Source organism: Myodes glareolus, chromosome 14, assembly GCF_982192425.1.
Source record: "Myodes glareolus chromosome 14, mMyoGla1.1, whole genome shotgun sequence".
In the NCBI taxonomy this organism is placed as follows: domain Eukaryota; kingdom Metazoa; phylum Chordata; class Mammalia; order Rodentia; family Cricetidae; genus Myodes; species Myodes glareolus.
Genome location: NC_142039.1, coordinates 26,760,361 through 26,783,644, shown reverse-complemented (window position 1 = coordinate 26,783,644; position 23,284 = coordinate 26,760,361).

Genomic DNA, 23,284 nt, shown 5'->3' with positions numbered 1-23,284 from the left:
TTGTTCATGATCTGATGGGGATTATAATGGTGATTTTAAGAACAAACAAAATGAGATACGTATAGCCTGCTCCCTTGTGTCTTTTTATTTTTTTTATTTATTTATTAAAAATTTCCACCTCCTCCCATTTCCCTCCCACTCCCCCCATTTCCCCTCCATCTCCCTCTCCCGTCCTAAGAGCAGTCAGGGTTCCCTGCCCTGTGGGAAGTCCAAGGTCCTCCCCCCTCCATCCAGGTCTAGGAAGGTGAGCATCCAAACAGACTAGGCTCCCACAAAGCCAGTCCATGCAGTAGAATCAAAACCCAGGGCCATTATCCTTGGCTTCTCAGTAAGCCCTCATTGTCAGCCACATTCAGAGAGTTCTGTTTGATCACATGCTCCATCAGTCCCTGTCCAGCTGGCCTTGATGAGCTCCCATTAGATCAGTCCCACCGTCTCAGTGGGTGGACACTCCCCTCACAGTCCTGACTTCCTTGCTCATGTTCTCCCTCCTTCTGCTTTTCATTTGGACCTTGGGATATCCAGTTGGGGACTGGAAATGCAGATAACTTGGTAAAGTACTGGCATGGCATTCATTAAGCCCTGGGTTCAATCTCTATAGTATAAATCTAAAGTACAAAATCTTTCAAAATCTAAAGTATAAACTCAGTTTGGTGTCAAATGCTGTAACTTCAGGACTCTGTAAACAGAGGTATTGATCAGGATTTAGTATAAAGTCAAAGTCAGCCTGGTTACGTGAGACCCTGTCTAAATAAATAAACAAACATTTTTGAAGCTGTGTCTCCTTTAACATTATATGATTCTTTTCATATCACATTCTGGAAATACTAAAATGATAGAAATAAAATTTTGCTAGTGATTTTCAATGTAAAGGACAGAAAGAAGTGCTGGGGTGGAGAAAGGGGAAAAATGAGTATGTATACAAAGGCCAGATGAAAGATTATTGCAATAAGACCCTTTCAGACATGAGTGTGGCAGCAAGTACAAAAGCTTACATGTGTGATCCTATGATAGAAAGTCCTAGAACTAAGTGCACACATGCTCCCCCCCACACACACACACAGAGGTGCTGGGGGGGAGATGTTTATTTGTTTCCTGGATTCCCAGATCCAAAAATAATCACAGAGAAACTACATTATTTACAACACCATTTGGCCAGTAGCTTAGGTGTATTTTTAGCTAGCTCTTCTATCTTAAATTAACCTGTTTCTATTAATCTGTGTATCACCACAAGGCTGTGTGACCTATTGGTAAGGTTCTGGCATCCTTCTCTTTTGGCAGTTACATGGCATCTATTTGACTCTGCCTACACTCTCTAGGTATCTTGTTCGAATTTCCCACCTGACTTTACTGTACTAAGCCATTGACTGAAATAGCTTTATTCATCAACCAATAAAAGTAACACATATACAGAAGAACACCCCACATCTCTCTCTCTCTCCCTCTCTCTCTCTCTCTCTCTCTCTCTCTCTCTCACACACACACACACACACACACACACACACACACACACACACATATTAGTGAAAGTAAAACTGGCCAAAGCTTAATAAGAATGAATGATTTTACTCATATCAGTGAACTAATTTGATATAACATTGTAGGTAAAGTCAGTATCATCAATGAGCAAACTGGAATAAAATATACATGGGATCTTTATATGATTCATCCATATACACATGAGTCTATGATCAGCCCAAACACTAAGCAAATTTGAAAACGGAGGAAAAGATTTTGTATAGATTCACAGGTCTCAGATAGAAACAAATGGTAGTCCTGAATGAAGGCAGTGGATCTCTGTCAGTACTGGAAGGAATCACATGCAGAGGTGAAGTACGCTCTCCAACCCATGTCACTTCCACTTGGCTACATGACAACTTGGGTTGACAATTTGCTCATGGTTTGCACAAATGGCTGTATTATGTCTCATTAAGAACCATAAACACCAATCAACCTAATCACAAAAGTGCTGTTTCAGTGTTCATATGGCTATTTAATCAGAATTACGCAGCCAAAGATGAATAATTTTATGTTAATTATCCTGTTTACTGCTGTAGAGAGGAGAAACACATCGCTTGCGCTGCTTTGAATGAGCCTTTTCTGAAATTTTGCCTTTGAGATGGAGATGATAGAGACAGATGACAGAGACATGCGGAGAGAGACGGAGACAGAAAGGGAAGATAGACGGAGGTAGAGAAAGGAGAGAGGGGAAGAAGGGGAAGAGAGATGACACAATATGGGCAGACTGAGAGTTGGAGTCAAGCTTGTCTGGGTTTGAATTCTGCACATTTCTCACCTCTGGAAGTTGATGTCTTAGAGAAAGGTCCTCCTTTGTGAAATAAAAGCTGTCAGTAATCCTGTTTTCTGAATTTGGAAGAAAACCACTGAACCTGCATTTTGTTGGTTTGGTTTTGGTCCTCTTGATGACATATTCATTATACAGTGAATAGGGCAGACTCTATAATACTCCATCGCATACCATATTCAGCTACACTCCTTCCACTGTGACCACCCTGCACCTATCCAAATCCCCACCCATCACTTTTCTATTTTCAGTCCTTGTTTTTAATTGCTGCATAAAAAAGAGATGAAGTGGTCTTTACTTTATTTCCCTGTGCACTGTTTACTTCACTTAGTAGAACGTTCTCTAGTTTCATCCATTTCACTGCAAAGAACAAGATTTCATTTGTCTTTATAGTTAAAATGCACTCCATTTTGTTTGTGTATACTTATCAAAAAAGAAATGAAAAAAAAGAAATGCGAGTGGCCAATAAGCATATGGAAAATGCTTAATGTCTTTAGTCATCAGGAGAACACAAATCAGAATGCTAAAATACCATCTCATCATATTTAGAAGGGCTATTATCAATGTAATAGGATGACAACAAATGTAAAAATTTGAAGAAATAGTAACTCTTACACACTTTTTTTGGGAAACATTATTTGATCCAGCTTATGTATAGTGGTGCCTCAAGAATATTAAATATGATCATGTATCTATGTGTATATGATCCACGTACACTGAGAATCCCTCCAGTTAATGTGAGTTTTGCTTCCAACAGTCATACATATTTAAAAGATAAAATGTGGATCTGCAGAGACAGTGAGGATGTTAAGAACATTTGCTGCTCTTCCAGAGGGCCAGAGTTCAATTCCCATCCCTCACATACTACATTGGGCAGCTCACAATTGCCTGTAACTCCAGGTTCAGGGAATCTGGTACTGTCTTCCAGCCTCTGCAGGCATCAACAGTCAAGTGCACACACTCACACAGAAGTAGAGATACATACACATAATCAAAACTATTTTTTTAAAGCTCATAAAAAGAAGATAGTTGCAGTCCCTTGTTTTTGCCCTTTATCCCATTTTCATTGTTATTATTAATATTTATTGTTGTTATTATTGTGTGTGTGATATGTGTACATGCATGTGGTAATGCATGTACCATAGCCTGCATGTGGAGGTCAGAGGATAGCTTTCAGGCCTGGGTTCTCTCTTTGCTGTGAGTTCCAAGAATCAAACCTAATTCATCAGACTTGTGAGGGAAGCACTTTCACCTGCTGGGCCATTTTATCAGCCAAGTGCTAGCCTTTGGTAGATTTTGACCATCACTCACAGAAGTTCATGCAGGAAATGAAGACACCCAAGGTCCCATAACTAATGACCAAGCTCTTTGGCACTTTTAACTTCTTGTGTTATTGAGTATCTGAGGCTTTTCCTAGTTGGCTCCATCTTAACTGTCAGTTTTACAGCACAAAAGTCCTGGCTGGCTAGATGCTGGGTAACTGATGTTCGTTTCATCAGTTGCATAACAAACCACTTCGAAACCAATGGCTTGGAAAATCACTTATTAGATCAGCATCAGTGGAGATGGTGCAGTCAGCAAAGTGCTTGTCTTGCAGGTATGAAGATCCAAGTTCAGTTCTCAGAATCCATACAAAAGAGTCAGACATGATGGAGATGGGCACATCCCTGGTACTAGCCGGCCAGCCACCCTATCCTACCAGATGAGCTCCTCAACAGGGAGAAGCCTTGTGCCAGAAAACATGGCAGAGGAAACTTGATGAACGGCACCCAAGGATAAGCCCTGTTACTGGGAAAAATCAGTTTATGGGAGAAAGGGTCTATTTTAGCTCACAGTTTCAAGTAAACTCATGTGGGGAGGTCAAGGCAGCAAGAATTTAAAACAACTAATCGCATCAAATTCAGATTGAAGAACAGAGATAAATGAACACGTGCATTCTTTCTTGATTGCCTGCTGCTACTCAGTTCACTTTCTCCACACTTACACAGTTAAGGACATCCAGCCTAGGGAAAATATAGCCTGCAGTGGGCTGTGTCTTTCCAATCAGTTAAGTTTATTAAGAGAATCTGAACAGACACACCCTAGCTTCAATACCGTGTAGCCCAATCCTTGAGACTCTTTCCCCAAGTGAATCTAGAGAATATCAACTTGACAATTATCGCTAACCATCACAAAAGCAAGCATTTGCAAAGATTATGCTAGCTAGGTACAGCTCATAATCAGCATGGTAGATTGTTGTCTAATCATGCACAAAAAGCTGGGTTCATAAGATAGACGTGCTTACACGCGTTTTTAGGTGAAGGCAAAAGGATAAAAGCTGAAGGTCGTCCTCAAACAATATAAATTTGAGGTCAGCCAGACTTCCATGAAACCTTGCATCCATAAAAAAAAAGTCATCATCATCATCATCATCATAAATGGTAATATAAAATTAAATTGTTGTGCTGTCTTCAAGCTTTCTCATCTCTTATTGTCTAAAGTATTATCACATTATCAAAGCTACCATTAACATGGCAGTGAATTGTGATGACCCACCAGGACAGGTATACAAAGTGATAAGACTCATCAATGAAGATTTGTTTTTCTTTTTCTATTTTTTTTATTTTTCCATTCAAAAATTTACGCTTCCTCCCCTTCTCCCATTTCCCTCCTGCTCCCCCGTTTACCCTCCTCCCTCACCCTCCCTCCTTAAGAGAGGGCAGGAAACCCTGCCCTGTGGGAAGTCCAAGGTACTCCCCCCTACATCCAGGCCTAGGAAGCTTTGCATCCAAATAGACTAGGTCCCCAAAAGCCAGTACATGCAATAGAAACAAGTCCCAGTGCCTTTATCAATGGCTTCTCAGTCAGCCCCCATTGTCAGCCACATTAGAGAGTCCGGTTTGATCACATGCTCATTCAGACTCAGTCCAGCTGAATTTGGTGAGCTCCCATTAGAAAAGGCACACTGCCTCAGTGGGTGGACCAACCCCTAGAGGTTCTGACCTCCTTGCTCATCTTCTCCCTCCTTCTGCTCTTCAACTAGACCTTGGGAGCTCAGTCCTTGCTCTGATGAGGGTCTCTGTCTCTATCTCCACCCATTGCCAGACAAAGATTCTATGGTGATATTCGAGATAATCATCAGTGTGATAGTGGGGCAAGGCCAGTTCAGGCACCCTCTCCTCTGCTGCCCAAGGACCTAGCTGGGGACATCCCCGTGTACACCTTGGATTCCCTCTAGAGCCAAGTCTCTTGACAACCCTAAAACGGTTCCCTTAATGTAGATATCTTCTTCCCTGCTACTATATCCGCCCTTCCTCCATCTCCACCCTCCCACTCCACCAAGTTCTCCCCAGTCTTTCCCTTCTACCTTCTTTCTCCCCCTCTCCTCTTCCACCAACCCCACCCCCACTTCTACCCTAACCCCCCCTTAATGGGAGAATGGATAACAAAAGTGTGGACTATATACGCATTAGAGTACTACTCAGTGGTAAAAAACAATGACATCTTGAATTTTGCACGCAAATGGATGGAAATAGAAAGCACTATCCTGAGTGAGATAACCCAGACCCAAAAAGATGAATATGGTATGTACTCACTCATTAGTGGACTCTAACCATAAACAAAGGACATTAAGCCTATAGTTCACAAGCCTATAGAAGCCAAATAACAAGGTAAACCCAAAGAAAAACATATATAAATCCTCCTCGAAATTGGAAGCAAACAAGATCGCCAGGCAAAAGTTGGTATCGATGAAGATTTCTATGATAATCTCCCACTGTGTTTTGAAGGTACTAATACAATATCAATATCTAATACTAATTGAATGTTAGCCACCTTGGTAAGTTCTTTACCTTCAGTCTCCTTTAAATTGTAAAACTATCTCATTAATCCTAGAAGGATAAGGAAGCAAGCTCAGAAACAGGATTCAGAAATACTTATTGATAAAGCCAAGACACGAAAAAAGCTCTGTCTAACAAAGACCCTGTTTTTAACACCATGTAAAATGTTTTCCTGTACCTAATACACTCAAAATACTCTTGGATCTTGGTTTGTTTTCTTTAAAAATAAGGATTTAGTTTCCATCATTCAGATCCAAGGAAACAGAATTTTCTTTATTTTGTTCCTGTGTGTAATACCTGTAGAACCACTAATTATTTTTGTAACTAGCTCTTAGCATTCAATAAATATTCATCACAACCAAATTTTAGGGTAGCAAATCAAACACCAAGCCTGTGGTCACAGGGACTGAGTTTGATCACCCATTCTATTGTTAAGGAGATGTCTGAATTTTAGCACATGAATCATTTATTCCCCATTGAAGCCTCAATTTTCTCATTTGTAAAAGAATAATGCCCTTCTCACAGATTGTCATGAGATTACATGCAGAGTTAGAAAAAAAATCACACTTTGTTAGCTATAAAGCATTATGAAAACACAGCTTGACGAGTTAGTAAAGGGGAATCTGTATTGTCTTTGTGCATAACTCTTCCTCTTTTGTTAAAATCCCTTTCTGTGGCTACTGCAATTGCCTAATGGAATGATAGATCAGTGCAGCTGAAAATGAGTCCTCTACCTTCTAGCTAGAAAAAAATCATAGTAAATATTTAACATAACATCTTTATAATGTTTTATTCCCCTTTAGTCTCTCTGGATTTTTATGAAATTTCCTCCTCACAGTTCCTGAACATTTCACATTTTCTTTCTTCCATCAGACCTGAAGTAGAACAACATCCTTTCGGATTCCTTTTCTCAAACGATCACTCTTAATTAGATCCATTAATATTTTGACTCACTTTCCCTTCTGCAAGATTTTGGGCTGTTTCCCTGGGAAAGTTTCTACATCTTTTCCACCTCATCTCTTCCCATTTATCCATTAAAACACCATAAATAACTTCCGAGCCTGCCTAGGGTATGGCCCCACATATCACTGTCAAAGTATTTCTGTTGATAGTGTATTTCTCTGAGCCACTGCCAAAGCCACAAGAGCCCTTTAAGAGCGACTTGATTCTTTGTGACAGCATCTAGCCTCACAATACAGAAGTCACAGTACTTTAGGAAGCCAGATAAACATTCACTTGGCTTGATAAATCTTTATGGAATGCTCACCACCTACAGGTCACCGTGCCAGAAGAGCAAGCCAGAATCCTGGCCTTCGAGAGACTTTTAAAGTCTGACAGGAAAAGAAAGATGCTGTCAAAGAAACTTCTAACAAGCAGAGGAAAGTGAGCTTCTTAGAAGATATTGGCCTTGTGAGATAATATAATGAAGACCTGTGTGCTCCGACTGAGCTCATTGAGAACTAGCTGCAAGTATGTTCCCTTGACTGCTGATGAAACTTAGGCCACTTATTTCTTCAGCATGAATTAAAAGCAAGCCCTAGCCCATCATTTGGGGTTTGGTCAAATCTCTTTGCATTTTGTCTCGACTATTTTTCTCCTTGCCAGAAAATTAGATTGTTTCTGTAGAATTCTGTCCAGATGTAAACCTGTATGATAGTTTCAATATATCCAGTGTTGTTTTATGTGTTTTACTGATAGAAACTCAGCTAAATAACTTCATTATCCTCATGGTACCCTTTGATTCTGTGTTTCATAATTTTTGTGATTGCTTAAGAGTATGGTTAGCATTTTATATGAAGGTTGTATGCTTTATTTTATCTAAATTGACACATTGCAAGTAAGTCATCATCTGCCATCATTACTGCTTCAGTCTATTTAAATGAGCATTGGTGTTAATGCACTCTTCTTATTTTTATTTGATTTTCATGCTTTCTTTTGGGGGTCCCTGAGTACAGTTGTTTTCTTGAGTTTAAGTTTTCCCCCCTGAATGGAGAAGAGAATCTCAGGAGGTTCACGAAACTGTAAGAAACTTAAAAGGCACATAAGAGTTCCAGAGCATAACAAGACACATGAGGCCCGATTCTAGAGTTTATATATACAAGAAACACTGCTCAGTGGATCTGCCTACAGGATGCACAAGGAACTCAAGCAATGTAGCTTCATGGGTCTTTCTGGTAATACAGCTGATGGAGTTACCCTTTCAGTAACACCAATAACCCCACTGAATAGCCAAGCTGGACCTGGAAGGAATCGTTGGCTTGATTTGCCTTTGCCCTGTGATGAATAGATTTTTCTGTGCCACTCTCTATAGTAACATAACTAATGACATCATTTGATGCATGTTTTTTTTCACTCTTGACTAATACCTGTGTGTAGGGTATTCTCCCATCTCAACTTAAGGAACATTTCCCATGAGAAGACCCTCTCATTTCACAGAAGATGCTGAAACTTCTTCTGCCTTAATTGTGATTTTTTTAAGATGGTATGTCCATCTTACCACATCTAGTCCCCGTCAGCATCTTTTAGTCAATCCCTGCTTAAACCTCACAGCTCTTCCTGTCATATATTCTAGTATGCTGGTCTGGTTACGTCTCAGCTGCTGCAGCTGGGTTTGAAGGACGAGCTTCAGAATGGGGAAGGAGAAAGTGGAGTAAGATGCACAGGTCCATCTTCCATACCTTGCTTGGTAACAGAGTTGTCTGTGTTGGAAAGTCCTGCAGTAGGTATGTCTTCGCTGAATGCCTCTGAATTACCTTATGAGTGGTCATCTAACTTGTAGAGCCAGGGAAATGCTGAGCATATGTTTTTAAGTCCATAGACACATTTTTAGCTGTTTGCTTCCCCTAACCTTTGTGCTGTTTTATAAAAGATGCCTTGTTAAACTCTCAAAGACTGTGAATGTGATTTCTGTTTCTTTTCTGCCCCCTAGACTGATGTAGCTAGTGGTTGTTCTGTCCTGTCACACATAGATTTGCTTTAGTTATTGAATTAATTGTATGATTGCTGTTATATAATTATCCTGGAAATATATAATATTGTGGTGTATTACCTTTTCAAAAAAACACATTTTAAAAATCAGATAATTGGGCTGGAAACGCAGCTCAATTGGTAGACTTACCAAGTAATAAGGAAGTCTTGGGTTTAATCCCCAGAACCATATAAACCAGAAGTAATAGTGGACATTTCAACACTGATAATAGTTATATATGGAGTTCGAGCCAGTTTAGAGCACATAAAACTCTGTCTCAACAACACAAGTTAATTAATTAACTTTGGAATTTCATATCTATAGCACAGAACGATGAATGAATAAACAAAAACCTGAAATTTTTTAAGTAAATAATGAGTTTATAAATTTTAGTTGCCTCATTGTTAGTGTCAAAATCCGAAGAAAAATGTTGTACAGTGACTCATGCATCTGACCTCAAATTTACTTTTTAAAAATAAATCAGATATAGAGGTCATTTTAAAATAAAATTGGCCTATTTTGTGACCTGGTTGGAGCTCCTCAATAAGAACATCAAAGGGTGTTTCAAGGTGGATAGTTTGTTCTTAGGAAAAGAGAATATGAATCTATACATGATAAATCACAACATGGGGAATGGGTCAAATTATATGAAGTCTGTTATATTACATTGCAGTTGAGGCTGCAGAAATGATTCAGCCAATAATAGCACTTGTTGCTCTTGTAGAGGGCCCTGGTTCAGTTCCTAGCATCCATGTGATGACTTACATAACCAGTTCCAGGGGCTCCAAAACCCTTATCTGACATCTAGAGTCAAAGAGCACTATCAAGGTCAGAGATATCTCTTTACAGTTCTAGCTGTATTATTTTGAGGACATGATTCACTTAAATTGTCTTCACTCATAAAATGTGAATAATTAGCAATATATTATTATAATGAGGTATGAATTAGTTCATATCCATAAAATTTTCAGAGCCATACCTGAGAGCACACAGTAGGTATTGAAGACCTACTAGTATGTTTATTATTGGGTGGGCAAAATATCAACATATCATTTGTTTGTGGTAATAAAAAGTAGCTTTTGTACTAGTCATGATTTTGTAGATGTGTAACAGAAAAATAATTCAGTAGTTATTGTCCAGATCTAAGAGTGTGGCCATCATCCCAGCACCTGCTCTACTCTGATTTGGATTCCCCAGAAACTAGACCATGTACTTATTGCCCTTGTGGACATACAGACATGCAGACATAGGAGTAGCCATGGCTTTAGAAAATGCTCCAAATTATGAGTATGTATCAGTCCTGAAAAGACAATAGCCACTGAAGGTTCTTCTAGAAAGACAGCCTGTGTGCCTGCATGATTCACAAAGTACAAAGCTGATACTGAATCTCACTGTGAAAATGAGAAAACTGTATAAAAGCATACTGCAGACCTCTAACGAAAAGGTAAGGAATGAGAATCCTTGTTGAAAAGAAAGCATGCAGACCTCTTCATTACAGAGACTATCATTCAGTGTTATTGACACATTAGCATATTCACAATGAGCAAAGTGTACAACCCAGCAACTCCATGGCAACTTTCATCAGAAATGAGCAAAATGTATAACTCAGCCACTCCAAGGCAATTTTTACCAAAACATGCAGATATTGGGCACTGGAATGAAGCCAGAATGCCCCCCAAAAGTCATGTGTGCTTCAGGGTATATAAAAGCACCAATGACATTCCTCCAGCACCATCTATGTGACATCTGAGGGATGATTTATTAGCATTTGGTGATCACTTTGTGACTCTCAAATTGTAAAGCTATTTCCCTCCCAATCAAAACTCTGTGCCTTAGAAGGAAGGAGGCTCTTTGAGGCTCATGAAGTAAAGGAAACTCACAAGTCTAAGGAAGTTCTCAAGACTTACAAGATTTACATAACCTTTCCCCATGGTTCTATGAGAAGTAACAATTGGTGGGGATGGGAGACCGTCAAATCTCCCTAGTTGCCTACAAATCATCTCCCAAGACTCAACTGTTCTGAAATGTATCTGCTTTAGAGACACCTGTGTTCTATAAGTGATTCCTGATGCACACCTTTGTAAGGAACTCTAGTAAATCACTGGTTCAGTAAATCATACCTGGGTGGAATCTTTTCTTTTGTTTATAATTAACACCCTGCCTAGCATGAATAAATGTTTCTTAACATCTTTCCCAAGGAAAAGGCACACTACACAAGTACACGATTGTGATTCCGTGAGTTGGAACAACTGAACATATCTAAAACTGTTGATACCCACCAGTCACTGCGGAATCCAGAGGCTTGTGTCTGGAAATGCTATTATGAAACAGAGAAATAAGTAAAAGGCTATTCAATACAGCAGGACTGGAGCTGTCATGAGAAAAGTACATGATTAATTGTTGAATAACTCATAAACAGTGAGCCCACTAACAATTCAGAAGCTAATGAGGCTTACCTTATCCATAGTGATGTTTGCTAATATTGCGATCAATCAGCCAGATTTTATTTCCCAGTAATAGGTGCATTATACCAAACATAAAACCATATGACATGAGTTAATACTGGGAAACAAAATAGGTGAATCTTAAATTTGGCATTTTAATTCCCATCTTAGACTGGATAACCCTGATTTTAAAAAAGAAGAAAAAATTTATATTGCCAGTTTCAGTGTGAGTTAGAATTCACTGTTGATCTTGATGTTCAACTTGGCAAGTAGAGTAAAGTGAAAGAAGGAAAGAAAGCAATGCCATTTTCTGCTTTAATAGTTCTTTACTAGAGTGCTTTTAAAGATTCATTCATGTGGAGATCAGTGGAGCAATGGGAGTGACTGTTACTATGGAGATGCGGGTTGGTAACTTGCACAGACCACACTGATGTCTTTGATCATTATGTTGTCATTAGCTTCAGTGGCTACCTCTCTGCAGCTCAAATACATACTTCCTCATTGCGCTGCCAATCCTATCTCAGAAGACCTACTAGATGAACCTCCTCCATCTTCCCTGTGAATTAGCCTGTGGAGAATGTGCTTCATTCCCTCTGCCAACCTTCCTTCTGGTCCAGACAAGCTTCCTTCTTGTGTTTCTCTGACTCAGTCTCTTTAAAAGAAAACAAAGACTCTTGTAAGTTAATGGTGACCATAGCACTTTATCCCCTTTGCAAGTTGTAGTTGCTCTATGATCACTTTAAAGATATTGCCTTGCTTTCACTGCCGTAGCAAGTTAATCAATAGCTAAATACTTAGAATAAAAAAATGTTGAGATGCATATGTACCATATATGTGCAACTATATATTATAAATGTATTACGTATTTTATATATTTATGTACTATATAATATAGTATATATCACCATATATTTTACATATAGTAATATATGTATACTGTACATGTATATTACTATATATAGTGATATATATTGCTATGTATTACATATGTATATAGTTTCACAGCATAAGAAAAAAGGTATTTTTAAGAATAATTGTAAAGAAAATACTAACTAAAATATACTAGATGTTAAATGGCATAAATATCAAAATTTGGGACCAAACTAGAGCATGCAAATAAATCTCTCTCTCTCTCTCTCTCTCTCTCTCTCTCTCTCTCTCTCTCTCTCTCTCTTTCTGTCTCTCTCTGTGTGTCTCTCTTTCTCTCTCTCTCTCTCTTTCTGTCTCTCTGTGTCTCTCTCTGTGTGTCTCTCTTTCTCTCTCTCTCTCTCTCTCTCTCTCTCTCTCTCTCTTTGTGTGTGTGTGTGTGTGTGTGTGTGTGTGTGTGTGTGTGTGTGTGTGTGTGTTGGGCCCTGGGAATTAAAACCAAAGCTTTCTAGTAGTCACACTCCCAGAGATTCTTCCCGAGCAACAATGCCTCCAGAGGTTCCAAGGCAGCCAGGTCTGGGAAATACAAAACAGAAGCTTATGTATTAAATTTAGGCTCTTCAGTGTGGGGGCATTAATTTTATTGATCTTGTTTGTGTTGCATTAATCAATAAACAAGTAAACCAACATAGAACAGGATACTGCCTGTGTGTGCTTCTACCCTCCATAGAAAATCACTCTGAATATATACATCATGAAAACTTTCCCAGAAAAAGATAAATATGGTTTAAGTTTTCTATATAGGCAAAGTTGCATTCCACATACTAACAGGTTTTTTAACTTAACAGTTTTTACTTTGATGGGTCACATGGGTTTCCTTGGAAAACCAGTTTTTGTTCCTGAACACCTCTTGTTTCCAGGCACTTCTCTAAGACAGGTAAGGAAAAATAAAGTATGTATGATCCTTGCCTATACATAATCTACAACTTCTAGCAGAAGTTAAAATTAAAACATTAGCTGGGGGGAGGTGAAGCAGCTGAACTGGTAGAATGCTTGCCATGCATACATGAAGCCCTGAGTTCAATATCCAGCCCTACATAAACTGAGAATGCTGATGCACACCTGTAATCCCAGAACTCTGGAGCTAAAGGCACTAAAACCAGAAACTCAAGACTACTCTCTGCTATGTGGTAACTTTACAGTCAGCCTGTCCTCTGTGAGACCCCATCTCAAAAAATCAAAATAAAAGATAACTATATAGACAAATCATTTGGTGTAGTTAAAGCAAACTTAGTTAAAGAGAAAAAGCAAACATGCTAAATAAGGAAGGAGAACGAGTTGTAAAGGGGAGCAAGGAGTTGCCCTATAACTAGGAGAAGTAAGGGATTCCTCACTGGGAACATGAAACTTGACCAGACTTGTGAAAGGAATGGTATTGACATCATACACCAGGTTTGTTCCTGACCTGTTGGTCAGTGGGCATAGGATGAAAGCCTACATGATGGTAATAAGAGCAATGGGGTGAAGGTGCGTGCAGGGCAAGTTATGAATAACTCTGTAAGAACTTTGACTTCCGTTCTAAGTGAAGCAAACAGTTATTACTGGGTTTTCAATCAGGCAGTGATTTGGGGCCTTAAAAGTTCATTCTATGTCTGCCTCTCTATTACAAGCTTTCAAGACCTCTGTGTTTGCATTACTGGTATTCTATTTAGGGAGTTGTCTTCTGTGCCAGTGGGTTCAAGGATGTTTCCCACTCTCTCTTCTATCAGGTTCAGTATTACTGTGTCTGTGTTGAAGTCTTTGATCCACTTATGCACTTGAGTTTTGTGGAGGGTGATAGATATGGATCTATTTGTGTTCTTCATGCTAACATCCAGTTGTGCCAGCAGCATTCGCTGAAGATGCTTTCATTTTTTCCCCTTATCTAATTTGTGTCTATAACATTTTGGCTTACTACTAGGAACCTATTTCTCATACAAAAAAGGTACTTAGTCTTACTACAACTAGATATGCCATACCTTGTTGATACCCACGGGAGTCCTACCCCTTTCTGAACAGAAACAAAGAAGGAATGGATTAAAGGGGGTCAAAGAGGAGGTGGGGGGAAGGAATGAGAGGAGAGGAGGGAGGGGAAACTGTGGTCTGGATGTAATTTTAATTAATTAACTGATTAATTAATTAATTTAAAAAGAAATACATTACTATGGACCATGTTTGAGATAGTTGAAAATATTGTTGTCAAATCGGATAAAGAGAAACAAGTTAGATAGATTTTATTTATAGCAAGGTAGTGATAGAAACAAAAGGCAAAGGAAGACAGAAAGGGAATGGTGACAATAACTGATCATAGAACTCAAGATTAAGAAGAAAAATAGAGGATGATGAAGAATATCAAGATGTTACAAACTGGCACTGCCATGAGTACCATGGATTGGAGATGGTATAAAAATGAAGGATTTCTGCCTGGAGATGTCTGATGGAGGTGTTGGGGAGACAGGAGCTGTGTGTCCAAAAGGTGGGTGCAATGCAATAAAATTCCTGTGGAGCAGGAAAAAAGGAAGATGGAAGAACTCCAGGGATGAAGGAACCAACCTGTTTTGAAAATTTCTGTGTTCTAAACCTGCGTATATGACATCGTCAAAGAACAAACAGAAAACATTTTTCAAAGCACTTTAAGGAAAATATAATCTGATGACATAATAGCACTGGAAGTTTAAGGAGGAACAGAGGTCTTGGCAGATCAGAACAGGACAACAAGGACTTTCCTTTATTATAAAAGAAAATTGGCCACTGCCAAGGAAGTCTACGGAAAAAACTTTCTTTAGTAGAGTAATGTGTCCACCAGATCAAGACGCAGACACACTGGAGGTCCTTAGTGGCGGCCTGACTTGACAGCTGAAGGATTCTGTACTTATCCTAGTATTTAACCTACCTTTTTTTCTCCCAGACAGTATGAACTGATTTTTCTAACAGTGGGTTTTCCTAAAGTAAAACTAACAATCCAACAGTCACTGTTATTTAAACAAGTTGTGATGATTTATTAGTTTTAATCAGGAGGATGCCTGGGACAAAACAAATACTTTATGAATCACGAGAGGAGACTTCAAAGACACACAGCCTTTCCTTAAAAGCCCTTCTGATTAGTTCTGCTAAGTAATTCAAGGAGCACTTTCTCTGAGAGTTTACAGGGAAGGAAATCAGAGGTGGCTCTCTTGGTGATGAGGAGACTGTATAAGCCATCATTGAGGTGCTAGAGAGATACTTGAGTTGGGTTGGTTTAAGAGTTTTCTGTGGAAAAACATCATTTGAAGGGCTCTCGGCAAAAATTTTCATTGGGAACTGGACATTCTAAAATTCATTTGTCTTGATTGCCAGGCTGTATTTCCATCCCAAGATGCCATACATGTTGGTACAAAGGAAAGCAAACAAAAGAACTTTGGGGAGCTAGGTACGTAGCCTTGAAAGTAAGGATCTGAGTTATCCTCAACATGGACCAAAAAAAAGCCAGATATAGTGATCCATGCATATAATCTAATCCTAGGGAGACTGGGATAGGCAGGTCACTGAAGGTCACTGGCTAGCCAGACTAGACTACTTAGTGGGTGCCAAACCATTGAAGCATCCTGTCATAAAATACACACACAGAAAAAGGCAAACAGCACATGAGACATGGAAACTGAGGTTGTCTTCTCAGCCGCACATACACACGCCCATGCATACACACACATATGTTAATAAGTGCATACACACATATGAACAATTGGCATTCACTTGAAGACTAGTATCTGTCTTTATCAATCCTCTGACATATAATTTCCCACACCCTCTCTGCACACAAGGACAAACAGAGAAAGATCTAAACTGTATTTTGAAATTATTTTCTTACTCCCCTAGCTTTTAACATGAACTAAGAAATTTTCTTCTATTGCGGAATAAAGCAGTGCTTAAAAAGCAAGGACATTTTTTTCTTTGCAACACCAACTCCCTCTCTTCCTATATGTCTTCCTTTCCCTCTTTCCACTGTCCTTTTCCTTCCTTTATTTCTCCTTGGGTTTATTCTTGAGGGAAATACCTCCAAAGCCAATAGGTGAGAACACAACTAGAAAGAAGAGAGAGAGAATGGAGGCGGCCACAATGAGAAACCATAGCCTGAACAGAAAAGAGTTGAGATATGAGGTTCTAGAATCCAAGCAGGGAAAAAGAGTGTTCCCATCAAAGGATGGACACTAAGTATGGAGCATCAGACTCCAAAGAAGGGGTGGGCTCCAGCACCGGCAGGCATATTGATCTCAGAATGTTGAAGAGAGTGGCTAGCATAAAGGAAAAAAGGGGCTAGCATAAAGGAAAGCCCAAGGAAGGATTTTTGGAACCCACGTATACATATGGAGTTGTGGAGGGTTGAAGACAGGTGAGAGTCCTGTACATACATGACAGATAGGCAAATAGACAATAGATAAGTGATAATACATAGACGAGCGAGAGAGAGGGGAAGGGGGAATGAGAGACTGGCATGCTGGATGGGATAAATGCTAAACTTAGAATGGTTAGATGACTGACAATGGAGCATGCAAATATGCATAAATACAGATGTATAGGTATCTATACGCAATATACAGAGAGAGAGCGAGATCACTCTTCATTCTTGCCATGAAACTATGCTTGGATTCCGATCTTAATCTTTCAATGGAGTCCTCCAAGAAAAAGAAACCATGGCTTATTTGACAAATGTCTAATCCCAGAGTTAAAGATGGAAAATCTTAAGAGTAGCTTCAACTTGTATCTGTCAGAGAGGTAAAAGTGTTCAAAGCAGCATGAAGTGGCTTAGCAAAAGGAAGCAAAGTCAGTTTTGATGCTCTCCAAAGAAATCTGCTCCAAAGAAAATTATAATAGGAAGAATAAACTACTGGGTTACGTTGTAAACAATATTACTGCCTGAAATACAAATTTAAACAAAAATTTTATTCATTTACATAAATAAATGAACAAATAAAACAAAATATTTATATCATTTAGTCTCATCACTGCTGAACCAGTTACATGAGAATTTAATGACGGCAATAAAAAATTTCACCTGTTTCTGAAGGTCAAGAGCCCAGGAGTAGGCTAGCAGGATACTTTGGACTCTGGGGTCTCCATGTTTGTAATCTTGAGGATTCTCAGAGTTGCTGCCTTCAAAGGCTCAAGTGGAACAGACAGCCTTACTTTCAAGACCTGGAACCCCTGTGACTATGAACAGGAGAATGTAGTGTCCATGAACCTCTTTTTAAGACTCCCTGAACAACCTCATGACATAGCATTGAGCTTTTCTAGTGTGAGTGATCCAACCGAGAACAAAGCATAGAGAGACTTCAGTAATTTTTTTTAATGATCTGGCCATAAAAAAACTTATGACAACATGTATACATGATCCTCCTGCTCACACAGTTCTGGCTGGCTCCATGAAAGACATGAAGACATTAGTGCTGGGATGAAGAGGACCTTGGGAATCGTCTTGGATGGTGCCATCCATAGTCTCAAGCACATCCGCATAGAAGGAGTCGCAAAGGAGAACTTCAGAGATATAGTAAGAGGACAGGAAAAGAGCTACTAGGCTATATATCAGTAATGCAGCCAAAATAGCCACAAGCAATGCAAGAGAGAGGAGAGTCAGCTATAAACCTGAAAAGGAAGAACAGGCGATCATGATCTTGCAACCTTGAAACCTAAAAAGGGAACTGGCAGGATTACTCAGTAGGTAAGGGCACTAAAACAACCAAGGCTAGCATTTGAGTGTAATCCAAAGGTCTCGCATAGTGGAAGAAGAGAAGCAACTTCCCCAAATTCTTCTCTGAGCTCCACACGTGTACCGCAGCTTGCACACATCCACATACATGCAAAATAAATAGCTTTTAAAAAAAATACTGAGGTTGGAAGTTAAGAACAAATGAAGAAATACCTCACATCAGAAAAGATTTTAAAAATCTGATAAATTAAGGCAAAAAGTGACTGAAGTGGCTCCTTCAGCTACAGAAATTAACACTCAAGTGAAAATGGGTTTAGCGAAATCCTCATCCAAGTCCACAAAACTGAGTTTCCATAAGTGTTGTCAGCATGTTAACACAAAGACTGAAGCTCCCTGAGAAAACGGGACAGTGATGAGAAGGACCAAGCAAAAGAAGAGAAAGACATCTAAAACTGAAGTACTTAGACAAATCCAGGAAATGCTAAACCATATTCCCAGCTTTGAAACTAATCTGCGTTCCAATCTTCTGTGCAGTCTGGCCATCCTGTGCCTGCACCTGACTTTCAATGCTAAAGAGCTGGATGCTTTCCCATTCACACCCGTTCATTAAGAAACCTGCAAGTCAAGGACTTTGTCACTTGCTTACAAAGTCCTCTGCACTCCCCCGATAGCCACCCATACACCTAAAATGAGGCAGCAAAGCTTTTGTTTGATAACTAAATCTTTTATGTCCTATTAAATTCCCGTTTGCATTTTTTAGCAATTTTTCTTTGTAATTCAATGTATTGATCAGCAAAGTGGTTTCTGCCTGTTGAGAGAAATGAAACTCCATGTCTGGCCTCTGTTTGTTTCTGTCTCTTAATGCTTTGTACTTTTGCATTATTCATATACCCAGAGGCTCTGTGTGATGGCCACATTTTTGTAAATCCCCCCAAATAAATAAATAATGGCCTTTTTAGAAAAGCTACTTTGCTTTACATGGGACTTTGGATACTGGAGTCTGATAAGTCACATGTAGAAAATCAAGTCAGAGGACAGCAGTTGCAATATCTCCTATCTAGGTTCAGATATTAAAAATAAAAATGATAACCATAGTACCACTGTGTTAGTTTGGTGTGCATTTCATAGTAGAGAAATTCTGTTTCGATTTCCACTTTTGTTTCTTTGAGATACACGGCTCCTTCCCCAACCAGATGCAGCCCACAGGAGCTAAGTAGCAAATGCCTTTATGAAAAACTTCTGAGGAAAACTAAAGGCTCTCGTTGTTGTTGTTGTTGTTGTTGTTGTTGTTGTTGTTGTTGTTAAAGCTTCCTGTAAGGACTTGTCCCCTGATATTACAGGTTAATAGATGTTGCAAGAAGATTTGGCAAAGGTTGATTCATTTTGGCAAATGAGGGAGAAAGGAAGATACCTTTTTCTATTATGCTTATCCAGAGTTTTAGTCATAGAGAAATTAAACAAATACTTACATAGTCCATCATGTAGACGTCTTTATCTAATGATTTGAAGGACTTGCTCAACTCGCCACTGAGACACACCAAAAAATGTCTTCCTGAACTCTCCCATATCATCACCCACTATAGCAACATCTCCTCCTAAAAGATGCTGGATGGGTTTCCAAAATTTTTTAATTTTAAAATTTGGAATGTATAAATCTCATTAAAAATGATTCACACAACATCACAGCATTTCACTGTCTTTGTGATCTTATGTACTTCAATGACAAGGGCAAATCACCATGACAACCTGCTCAGCGACAATGTGGTTGTGTGGCCAATTCAACAGCTTTTCCTGAACTTGGTGATAGCAAGATGTCTTCAGTCTTCCAGATTTTTCTATTCCTTTCCTCCAGGAGGCTTCACTTCATAAAGCACGTTTTATGCACATACCCCTCACTCTTCCCTTTTCAGGTGAAAAGCATTAAACTTTCTTTTAGTTTCACTTCGGCTTAAGATCAATATTTCGACTGAATTCATATCTTTGATATATAGCATTTCAGTAAGAGAGTATAAGAAGCCATATATTATTTTGCTCTTAAGAAAAATGGGAATCTGATCTGGAGATTACCTGCTAAGCGGTTGTGAGGATTTATTTGAATTCCCCTAAGAACCTGTTAGTGTATAATTTGTTGCCCAGGATTTATGACCCTCCTGGAGATTTCATTCACCGCATTTGAACATTTCCCTGACATGTCAAAGATGTGGCACTGTGCTGAGATTCTTGTATATTGATGACAGGGTTGCTATGGCGCTTCGCTTGAAATGTTGACACTCCTTAAGAAGCTGCATAAGAGACAGTCCGGTGTGAGAAACACAGGTACCATCCTTGCTATCTAGTTCATTTTCATATTCAAATTAATTATTTTATAATAATGACCCTAATTTTCTACACTTTCTCACATCTCTAAAATGAGTTTAACAACCGAATAGTCTTTAGATTTTATTAATCTTACACTAGATCATAATATGTTTAATTTTATCTAATATTTATTCATCAAAATCTATCATTTAAAAGAGAATCAAAATATATACACACATACATATTCTTAGCCTATATTTCAAGTTAAAAATATATGAAATAGTTGGATGCTGATTTTGTTTTGTGTTCCCTTCACATTTGATGAGTCTAATTCTTTCAGAAACTTATTCATGAGCACCAAGTACTGTCAGCGTCAACTCACAGAAGACTTGTACCTCATAATTAGGAAGATGAAGTTAACACAGAATTGAACTCTGTGCTGTTGTCAAGAATAAGGAGGAGAAAGAAGAACGGGAGGAGGAAGAAGGAGAGGAGAAGAAGAGGCAGAAAAGAAGGAAAAGGAAGAGAAAGATGAAGCATCATAAGCAGTATCTCAAAAGAGTGTGGAGAAGTCAAGTTCAAGTGTTTTCCAGCAACTGAGAAGCCGAACAGACACTAGCTGTGATTATTATCAGTTCTATTTACGCAGAAGGGCACCACATTGCAGGCTAGGAGGATATTAAGGTGATTACTCTAGCCAATTGGGCAGAAGCTGCTGTCCAAAAGACTGTTCCCATTCAGGTTTTCAGTAATACCATTTGAACATTTTTTTCTTTTATTGAAAATAGTTTTTCTCTCATAATATATCCTGATTATGCTTTCACTTCTCTCTATACCTCCCAGCACCCCCCCCCCTTTCCCTGTCTCTCATTAGAAAACAAACTTGCTTCTAAGGAATAAAAATAAAATAAAATAAAAACGAGCACATCACCAAAGGACAAAACATACAGATAGAAAAGAGCCCAAGAAAAGACAAAAGAAGGAGAACACAGAGATCCGCTTGTTCACACACACAGGAATCTCAAAAAGATACAATTCTAGAAGTCATAGTACATATGCAAAGGACCTATAGGGTTGAAAGAGAGAGAGAATAAGCAAATTAAAAGTAATTTTAAAATAAACAAACACCAAAGTCCTTATACAACAGATCTGAGGGATCTCTAAAGAACTGCTAAGTACATTTTCTCTCTGCCAACTACTGCTGGGCATAAGACATGCATTTAAGAATGAAAAAAATGAAACCATGTTTCAGAATTAAACAAAAACAAAGACTGTAGTTTGCTCCCCAGTAAAACTCCTCCAAAGAAAACTACATTTTTTAATGAACTTATTTATTTTACATCCTCTCCTCTCATTCCCTCCCCTCACCTCCCAGCTGCCCGCCCCCAATCTACTCTTCTGTTTCTGCTAAGAAAAAGGCAGGCCTCTCATGGGTATCAGTAAAGCATGGCTTATCAAGTTGCAGTAAGACTAAGCACGATCCTTTATATTTAAGATAGGCAAGGCAAACCAGCATAAGGTCTAGATTCCAAGAGCCAGCCAAAGCATTAAGGAAAGCCCCTGCTTCCCTTGTTAGTAGTCCCACAAATAGACCAAGCTACATGACTGCCACATATATGTAGAGGGCTTAGGTCAGTCCCTTGCAGGCTTCCCAGTTGTTGGTTCAGATTCTGGGAGTTCCTATGAGCCAGGTTAGTTGATTTTGTAGGTTTTCTTATGATGGCCTTCACCCCTCTGGCTCCTACAATCTGTCCTCCCTCTCTTCAGCAGGATTCCCCAAGCTCAGCCTGATGTTTGGTTGTGGGTCTCTTTATCTGTTTCCTTCAGTTTACTGGATGAAGGGTCTCTAATGATAATTGGGGCGGTCACCAATCTGATTGCAAGAGATGGCCAGTTCAGGCTACCTTTCCACTATTGCTGAAGTCTTAGATGGGATGTTCCTTCTGGATCAGTGGGAGTATCCCTTGCTTCAGGCTTCTACCTGACCCTAGAAGAACCCGACCCCCGCTTTCCAGTCACCTCTTTCAATCTTTTCCCCGTTCACTCCTTCCCCAACCCAAGTTCCCATCCCTACCCATCCCCAGTCCACCAAGGGAGCTTTCTTCTATTTCCCCTTCCCAGTGAGATAAATGTGTCCCTTCTTGGGCCCTCCTTGTTACTGAGCCTTTCTCAGTCTGTGGATTTTAGCATGGTTATCCTTTACTTTACAGTTGACATCTACTTATGAGTGAGTACTTACCATGTTTTTCTTTCTGGGTCTAGGTTACCTAACTCAGGATGAGTTTTTCTAGCTTCATACATTTATCTTCAAATTTCCTGATGTTTTAAACACCTGAGTAAAGCTCATTTGTATTTAACAGCTGACTAATACTCCATTTTGTAAATGTACCACAGTTTCTTTTCCATTCTTTGGTTGAGGGGCATCCAGGTTGTTACCATCTCTGACTATTTCCAATAAAGCTGCTATGAACATTGTTGAGCAAATGATCTTGTGGTATTATTGAGCATCCTTTGGGCATATGCCAAAAAGTATTTCATAGCAGACTGAAAATAACATTTAAAAAATAATGTTTTTGATCTTGCAGAACACACCAGTTCTATTCCAGCACCTACGTGCCAGCTCACATCTGTCCACTTCCAAGGGATCAAATTCCTTCTTCTGGCCTCTGCTGACCCTGTAGGCACATGGTACACATACTTACCTTTCCCTTTCACGAGAATCCGCCAATACTTGATTTATGAGAAAGATTTGCAAATCACAGGTCTTCTTATGTCCCCCATGTCTATTTGTGTTTGTAACTAAAATGTGTAGTTCTGGTGCTACGGGGATGGCCTAGTCAATATAGGACTTTCTGCATAACC